This window comes from Macrobrachium rosenbergii, chromosome 21 (genome assembly GCF_040412425.1).
Source record: "Macrobrachium rosenbergii isolate ZJJX-2024 chromosome 21, ASM4041242v1, whole genome shotgun sequence".
NCBI lineage: Eukaryota > Metazoa > Arthropoda > Malacostraca > Decapoda > Palaemonidae > Macrobrachium > Macrobrachium rosenbergii.
Window position 1 is genome coordinate 28888144 of NC_089761.1, and position 10000 is coordinate 28898143.

Here is a 10000-nt window from a genome sequence, read left to right on the forward strand (position 1 = left end):
AGAGAGAGAGCGTAATAATGTGTAAGCAAACCAAAAAATAAGGCAGGATCATAAAAAATACTAAATAAATAAATAAATATACATAAACCTACAAGTTGCGGGTAAAACTTACTCTATATATCTACAAAAATAAGACAAAATTAATAATTAAAAAGAAGAAAACAAAACATATGAAGAATAAATAGAACCTTCATAAGAGAGGCAGAAAATATAAAAAGAGAAAAAAAAAACGCTACAGAAAATCAGAAAAAACACCAAAATAATAAAAAAAACACGAAAACGAAAAACACACACCAAACAATAACAATAATACACCTCTTCCCAAACCGAGGACTGGGCCCATTCGGAGACCAGAACAAAAATCCTCCGCAGGGGAACAAACGCCTTGGACAACTTCCTCCTTTTTTTTTTTTTTTTTTTTTTTTGGTCCTTCCCTCGGCAGCCTACACTCCTCCTCCTCCGGCGGACACGCGGGCGCTCCTGCGCGCTGGTGGGGCCCTTTGTTGTGGCTTCCGAATGCTTCCTGGCTAGAACTATGGGTCCCCAGGCACGGGTGGTTAGGCATCTACTCGACCGGCACACGCACACGCGCGCAAGCACGTACGTAAGCGTACGTACGCACATATATACGTACATTGCGTACGTACGCACACAAGCTGTGGTTCACTCAGTGTGTGTGTGTGCGTATGGTGGTATTGTCATTGTTTTTCATGTAAGTGTGTTTTTACCTGCAACAATTAATTTTTGTTTATTTTTTGTGATTATTTTCATGTGTAAGTTTTTATAATAATAATAATAATAATAATTAATAATAATAATAATAATATAATAATAATAATAATAATAATAATAATACCATTTGATAATGAGAACATTGTCTTTATCAATCACAACTTCTTGAATTACTAATTTATTATTATTATTATTATTATTATTATTATTATTATTATTATTATTATTATTATTATTATGTAATCTTGCAAAGGCAGAGCAATCGTTAACATATTGTATTTTGTCAAACAATTCTTGATTTTGACAAATAATTTTATTGTCTTCTTTTGATGCCCAAAATTTATCACCTGGCGTTACTGGTCAACCATTACCTCTTGAATGACAGATTTAAGATTATTACGCAATCTGGGAGATGCAAAATAAACGTTGCAACGTTGTATTTTGTCAAACCTTTATTTATTTTGACCCAATTTTCATACAGCCTTGCCAATGCAAAGCAGTCGTTGCAATATTGTATTTTGTCAAACCTTTATTTATTTTGACCCAGTTTTCATACAGCCTTGCCAATGCAAAGCAGTCTTTGCAATATTGCATTTTGTCAAACCTTTCTTTATTTTTAACCAATTTTTATACAATCTTGCAAGTGAAAAGCAATCGTTGCAATTTTGTATTTTGTCAACCTTTATTTTGACCCGATTTTTATACAATCTTGCAAATGCAAAGCAGTCGTTGAAATATTGTATATTGTCAAACCTTTCTTTACTTTGGCCCAATTATTTATACAGTCTTGCAAATGCAAAACAATCGTTGCAATTTTGTATTTTGTCAAACCATTCTTAATTTTCACCAATTTTTTTTACAAAATCTTGTAAATGCAAAACAATCGTTGCAATATTGTATTCTGTCAAACCTTTCTTTACTTTGACCCATTTTTTTATATATAATCTTGCAAATGCAAAACAGTCGTTGTAGTATTGTATTTTATCAAACCTTTCTTTATTTCGACTAAATTTTTTTAGACAATCTTGCAAATGCAAAGGAATCATTACAGTACTTTATTTTGTCAAACGTTCTTTATTTTGACAATTAAATTTTTTTGTCAAACGTATAATATCTTCCATTTATCACTTCGCAAAACTGGTCATCAATTGCAAACTAGTTACTTCAAACAACAACTTATCTTCAGTGTCAAATCTTACCTAATTCCCACGACGTGTCAGTTTAAAGTGTCCGCTCTCAAACCAGGACGATAATCATCTAACAAGATAATAGATACTGTCATGAACGTTTAATCAATAATGACTGTGAATTATCAAGCAAGTGCCACTTAATATAATTATAATCGTATGTACATCTATGCCACCCTGTAATCAGGAAGCGTTTTATCAAGTGATTATACGCAGATTATCAATTTTCTTTTTTGCTTATTTCTTTTTATTGCTTTGGATGTCGGTATTGTGCTTTTGCCAAGAGTTAAATATACTTTTTTTTTTTACTTCTTACTATTGTTTCAATATGTTTAAGAATAAATTCAATATTCCGTTCCTTAATTTTTTGGAAATTACGTTTAAGATGAAAGGAGATGTACAATTTCTTTTCCCAATTACAATCACTTTGTTTACTAAACAAATATCCCAATTATTAGTTTTCTGTAAAAGAAAACTATTGTGCCGACTTTGTTTGCCCGTCCGCACTTTTTCTGTCCACCCTCAGATCTTAAAACCTACTAAGGCTAGAGGGCTGCAAATCGGTATGTTGATCATCCACCCTCCAATCATCAAACATACCAAATTGCAGCCCTCTAGCCTCAGTAGTTTTGATTTTACTTAAGGTTAAAGTTAGCCATAATCGTGCTTCTGGTAACGATATAGGATAGGCCACCACCGGGATGTGGTTAAAGTTTCATGGACCGCGGCTCATACAGCATTATACCGAGATCACCGAAGGATAGATCTATTTTCGGTGGCCTTGATTATACGACGCACAGAAAACTCGATTGCACCGAAGAAACTTCGGCGCGTTTTTTACTTATTATTATTATTATTATTTTTTTTTTTTTACTACAAAATACATGTTTATAATATGTACGCCCATGCTTTTACCTATTTGTTGATCCACCTTTATTAGATACAAGGTATTGGATATCTGATAATAATCTTCTCTTCCTTTTCCTCGGCTTAATCCCTAGTCGGGGTAGCCGTTTTTAATGTGTCTCGTCTACATAATAAAATAATAATAATAATAATAATAATAATAATAATAATAATAATAATAATAATGAAAAGTCACAATAACAACCACACCTGGTCACTCTGTTGTTGGTCTAGGATCAAGAGCCCGTGCTGGCAGGAGGCTGTTTGATTTACAAGTAACAACAATAACAACAACAGGAGAAACAACAACAGTAGCAACAACACCCGGATGTTACTGTCTTAGTAAATTTTTCATCTCAAGCCTCTCAGGTTGTTGCCAACTGTTGTTGGTCTGCGATCAAGAGCCCGTGCTAGCATAATGCTTAATTTGCAGGTAGGAACAACAAACAGGAGAAACAACAGAAGCAGTAGCAACAAATGGATGCTACTGAAAAAAAAAAAAAAATCTTTAGTGGAATAAGTTTCAACCTTAAAAGTGGATTGTATTTAGGCGTAGAAAAGGGAACGTGTTTTTTTTTTTCATGGGGAGGGTGGGGGTGCTGGGTGAAAGATGTAAATATATCAAAGGTTTTTTCTATCTTATGTTGTGTGTGTGTGTGTGTGTATGTATATATGTGTATATATACTATATACATATATATATATATATATATATATATATATATATATATATATATATATAATATATAATATATATATATATATATATATATATATATATATATATATATATATATATATATATATATAATATATATATATATGCACACACATACGCACGCGTGAACAAACACACATACACACGCAAATCTAAAAAAAGATAAAAGAAAAGACACCAACGGTAAATATTCATAGTATATATATATATATATATATATATATATATATATATATATATATATATATATATATATATATATACACACATACATACGCACGCGTGAACAAACACACATACACACGAAAATCTAACAAAAAAAAAAAAAAAGAAACCACCAACGGTAAATATCTTCTAGTTAGCCATAAACTGCGTATGCTCACATTCCCAGCATACCTGGCTAACAAGAAAGCCGAATTAATTTGTTCGCGTGTCCACGCTTCCTCTCTCTCTCTCTCTCTCTCTCTCTCTCTCTCTCTCTCTCTCTCTCTCTCCCTTCCGAGGAGCCCTACGGGGCACCTGAAGGCCCTTCTTTGATCCCCACAGCTGTTCCTTGGGGCCTCCCGCTGCGGGAAATGATGACCTGTGCTGTGGCTCCACTTCTTGGACTGTTGTTGTAGTTGTAGTTGTTGTTTTTGCTGTTGTTGTTGTTGATGAGGATGATTTATTTGTTGCTCGTATTGATCGCGGGTTGTGACGAACGGGAAAATGGGGTTGGGGGGGATGGGGGGGGGAGAAAGGGTGGAAAGGATAAGAATGAAAATAGGGAGGAAAGAAAGGAAATGTGGAATGCGTAAGGGTGGAAATAGGGAGGAAAGAAAGGAAATATGGAATGCGTAAGGGAGTATTAGGCTGGAAGAGGAGTTGCGCATGCGCACGGTAGTCGTTCCCCATTCATTTACTTTTCCTTTTTTTTCAATCACTAAATAATCTTTACCTTTCAATTATAAATGTTTTTCTGGTCTACCATTTCACGTAGTTTCCTCTTCGAAAGGATTTGCATTTCTTAATTGTTAATTTTTTTTAATTAATGATGATTTACTCTCTTCCTCCTTTTGATCTATTAAGTTCATTTTTGTATTTTCCTTTTGACTAATTCCGCCTCAGATTCCCTATCTTAATTCATAGTTTCTAAGCTAATTTCAAGGTCACGTGGTCGGTTTTGTACTGGATGGAACCTCAAAGAAGTTATTTTATGCAAAATACCAGGCATTACATAGGTACTGCTGTACACAGTACTTCCTTTTTGAATGTAAAGCAGTACAAACTAACGTGATGAAAAATTAGAATTTTTTTTATTTTTTTTTTTAAATTAAGTCTTCATACGCTTCGATGGCATCTAGATTATACAACAAAAACCCCCCTTTCTCCCTACCCCCCTTAAATAGCAATTACAGCGTCGCATGCCGACGTCTTAATTGCATTTTTTTGAGGCTTTGAAAGCGAACAATTAAAAAGACGGAGTCTCACCCACCGTAGCGCTAAATGTTTCGGGCAACAAAGTAATTAGCCGTTCATTTTCTGCAGTTTTATGCATCGAGTTCCTCTGTACTTACTTTCGTTCATGCCGCCGTGACATAAAAAGATGTATATATATTCCGGGACGCTCTGATAACCGGATTTAATTTTTCTAATTTGGACGCGACAGTTCCACGTAACTGCTTGGAATTGGAGGTACAATTAAAAACGTAATTAACGGGGAATTTTTGGATGGTTCTAATGTATGAGTAAATACACAAACGCGCACGCGCGCACGCACATACATACACGAACACACATTTACTTCTCACTTTGAGGCCCTCTCGACTTCGGGGAAAGGAGAGACTGTAATTTATTGTTTATCTTTCATTTTAATTTTAATTTTAACTTGACCAGTAATAAAATTATCCTTTATATATATATCTATATATATATATATGTGTGTATATATATGTAACTACCCAAAATTCTGTGTTAATTACATTTTTAATTTTACCCGTAATTTCAAGCAGTTTTTTGGACCTGTCGCGTTCACATAAAAAATATATATATAAATATATATATTTTTATTGATATGCATGTATAATATATATATATATATAAAATATATATACATATATACTGTATATATATATATATATATATATATATATATATATATATATATATATATATATATATATATATATATATATTATGAGAATATTATTACTGATCGATTTAACATTGCAATTAAAATCAAAAATTAAAGATAGACGAAAAATAATACTATCTCCTTTCCCGACGTCAAGTGGGCCTCAAAGTGAGAAGTCAATGCGAGAATCTTTATAAAGAGAAAGGAAAAAAGGAATGTTTCTTTATTTTTTCCCTTTCGCAAGAGGGGGAAAAAAGAAACAAATTACTGAAAAGAATCTTTTATTTTTAAATAACTATTTTCCTTCCCTCTCATGACAATGAAAAAGAGAAACAGGAAAATGAATAATTATCTTATTTTCCTCTTATTTTCAAGAGGGAAAAAATAAATTTAAATAATCCCTCTCGTGCCTGAGAAAAAAAAAGAAGAAATATTTAAAAGTTTCCATTCAATTATTCCTTTGAGGTGACTGACCTAGATAGACTGAACCTAATTATCTATAACAAACAATGAATACCAATCAATTACTCATAACTAATACAGAAGGCCGCTGTAACTATCTATGAATACAAATATTTACATAATTATCTGAAAGGTACGGTTTACTGTTAATTTTTGGTATGAAAAAAAATGGCAGTTATGACGGGGACAATAATCATTAACTGTCATCACACGATTTGTAAAGATAAAAATAAGGACACATTTACATGAAAATTGCGTTTCACTATTATTATTATTATTATTATTATTATCATTATTATTATTATTATTATTCAGGAAGTGAAACCTATTCATATGGAATAGGCCTACTGAAATTCAAGCTTCCAAAGAATATTATTATTATTATTATTATTATTATTATTATTATTATTATTATTATTATTATTATTCAGGAGATGAAACCTATTCATATAAAACAGGCCTACAAGGGTCATTGGCTTGAAATTCAAGTTTCCAAGGAATAATAATAATAATAATAATATTAATAATAATAATAATAACATAATAATAATAATATTATTATTATTATTATTATTATTATTATTATTATTATTATTATTATTATTATTCAGGACTTGAATAATAATAATTGACTTGAAATTCAAGCTTCCAAAAAACATTTGGTGTTCATTTGAAAAAACTACAGATAATAAGAAAATTTTAAAAATTATTTAAAGTGCAAGGGTAATTTGTCTTAGGGCAGTAATTTATTGCATCTTCGATTGACCTTTTGAGTTAATTGCACAACACCCTCAGGGAGACCTTGACCAGAAATACTGCCTTTTTAGACCTACTGATGAACAGGTGTCTTAGCTGTCAAGTGCATTTTTTCATGAGCTCATTCGCTGTGTATGTACTTCGTGGCAATTATTGCAATGTTGAATGGTAACGTTACTGCAAGAGGGGTCCACGTGCCCGGAGACGCGCGTGCAGCAAACTTCCACATCAGCAAACGCTTCTAAGGAAGGTCATCATTTGCATAATGGTCAGGTCAACGTATCCCTTTACAGAAAGAACTTTCGGCTTTATAATAAACGTGAACCAAAGGGTTATACTTTACATATTTAACTTCGTCTGAATTATCCTTCAATAAGGATAAACTTGCAAAGCAAGTTCAATTTTTTCTTATCATAGCTTGTGAAGTAGGTTAAGTTTTTTATCATGACGTGTATAGTAGGTTCAATTTTTTTTTATCATAACTTGTATAGTAACTTCATTTTTTTATCACAACTTGTAAAGTAGTTTCAATTTTTTTTATTATAACTTGTTAAGTAAGTTCAGTTTTTTTTATCATAACTTGTAAAGTAAGTTCAGTTTTTTTTTATCAAAACTTGTAAAGTAAGTTCAATTTTCTATCATAACTTGTAAAGTAAGTTCAATTTTTTATCATAACTTGTAAAGTAAGTTCAATTTTTTTATCATAGCTTGTGAAGCAGGTTCAGTTGTCTATCATAACGTGTAGAGTAGGTTCAATTTTTTTTTAATCATAGCTTGCGAAGTAGGTTCAATTTTTAATTATAACGTGTATAGTAGTTTCATTTTTTATCATAACTTGTAAAGTAAGTTCATTTTTTTTATTACAAGGAGACCTTCAGTATTTTATACTAGACACAAATTCGTCAATTCACCGAAAAACAACAGATAATTATGGCAATGTATATCCTACAAAGCATCCCCTCCCCCTCCCCAAACCCACCCTTCCCCCAACCCATTCCCATCCCCTCCCCAACATTTCCCCATAACCTACAAAAAAGGGGAATAACGCGAGCCTCCCCAAAACCTTCATACCTCCTCCCCACCAATTCCCCATAACCTACAAAAAAAGAATGAAAACCAAGCCTCCCCAAAACCTTCATAACCCCCTCCCCACCAATTCCCCATAACCTATGAAAAAGGGGAATAACGCGAGCCTCCCAAAAACCTTCATACCCCCCTCCCCACCAATTCCCCATAACCTACGAAAAAGGAGAATAACCAAGCCTCCCCCAAACCTTAATACCTCCCCTCCTCCCCCACCTACTCCTACAACCTACGAAAAAGGAGGCAGGTTAATAACGCGAGAGAGGACGGGCGGGCGGACCCACCTGCAAGAACAAACGGCAGGGGAAGGTAATTAACCTGATCAAAACCAGGTAATCCGGGAGCAATCATATGAAGCTTTAATCAAACGCGACAATAACCCTGAAAAATAAATCAAGTAAATAGCCATAATGATGTATAACGGAACCATTCGACCCCCGGAATTACCTGCTTATTTGGTCATTATTCAGATTATTCACCATTTATCGAGTCATTATTCACCATTCATTTGTGGGGGAGAGAGAGAGAGGAGAGAGAGAGAGAGAGAGAGAGAGAGAGAGAGAGAGAGAGAGAGAGAGAGAGAATAGTAATGCAGTGTTTACTCACCAAGAGAGAGATAAAAAAATATGCTTCACTCAGAGAGAGAGAGAGAGAGAGAGAAAGGAGTAGTAATGCAGTGTTTACTTAGCAAGAGAGAGATAAAAAAATACAATGCTTCACTGAGAGAGAGAGAGAGAGAGAGAGAGAGAGAGAGAGAGATCCTACAATATACATTCTAAGAAGGAGAGAGAGAGAGAGAGAGAGAGAGAGAGAGAGAGAGAGAGAGAGAGAGAGAAAGGAGTAGTAATGCAGTGTTTACTTAGCAAGAGAGAGATAAAAAAATACAATGCTTCACTGAGAGAGAGAGAGAGAGAGAGAGAGAGAGAGAGAGAGAGAGAGAGAGAGAGAGAGAGAGAGAGAGAAATCCTACATTACAAATTCTAAAAAGGAGAGAGAGAGAGAGAGAGAGAGAGAAATCCTACATTACAAATTCTATAAAGGAGAGAGAGAGAGAGAGAGAGAGAGGCTTTCAACCACGAACACGAGAAAAAAAGATTAAAAAAAAAAATTGGCTATTAAGACCCAATATGTAAGCACCGTTTAAACGACTCCTGGTGATAAATGCATAATCTTATGGAGCCCCAATAGCCCATTAATAGCACGTCAAACTCAACACGTAGGAAGGAAGGGAAAGGAGGAGAGACCCTGGGAAAACATGAAGAGAGGAACCATAAGAGAGAAGAGATTAGTTTTTAGAACCTGAAATTAGAAGAGAAGTGTGGGAGATGAAACAAAGCGATATGAAGGCTCTAAAGAACTTGTAAGCAGTAAAAGTCAGGAGGAGGAGGAGGAGGAGAAGGAGTAGGAGGAGGAGGAGGAATACAATCCAGATAAAGGAAGAGCACGACTTAAAAGGTTGAGGAGGACTGTTGACAGTCTGAAATGCCTGGACAGGAGGAGGAGGAGAAGGAGGAAGAGACGGAGGCGGAGGAGGAGGGGAAGGAGGAGGGGGGAGGAAGAGACGGAGGCGGAGGAGGAGGGAAAGGAGGAGGAGGAGGAGGAATACAATCCAGATAAAGGAAGAGCACGTTTTGAAGGTTGGGGAGGACTGTAGACAGTCTGAAATGCCTGGATAGGAGGAGGAGGAAGAGGAAGAGGAGGAGGAGGAGGAATACAATCCAGATAAAGGAAGAAAGAACACGATTTCGAAGGCTGAGGAGGACTGTAGACAGTCTGAAATGCCTGGAGAGGAGGAGGAGGAGGAGGAGGAGGAGGAGGAGGAGGAGGAGGAGGAGGAGGAGGAGGAGGAGGAGGGGAGGAGGAGGAAGGAAAGAAACGATATTAGACAATACTGGAGACATTGTTAACTAAGATACTGCTTTGACCTTCATTCCCTCACATGACCTCGAGACCCTTTCGCTGATTGGTGGCCTAGGCCTGGAACCACTTAGTCCTGGAACCACTTAGCCCTGGAACCACTTAGCCATGGAACCACTTAGCCCT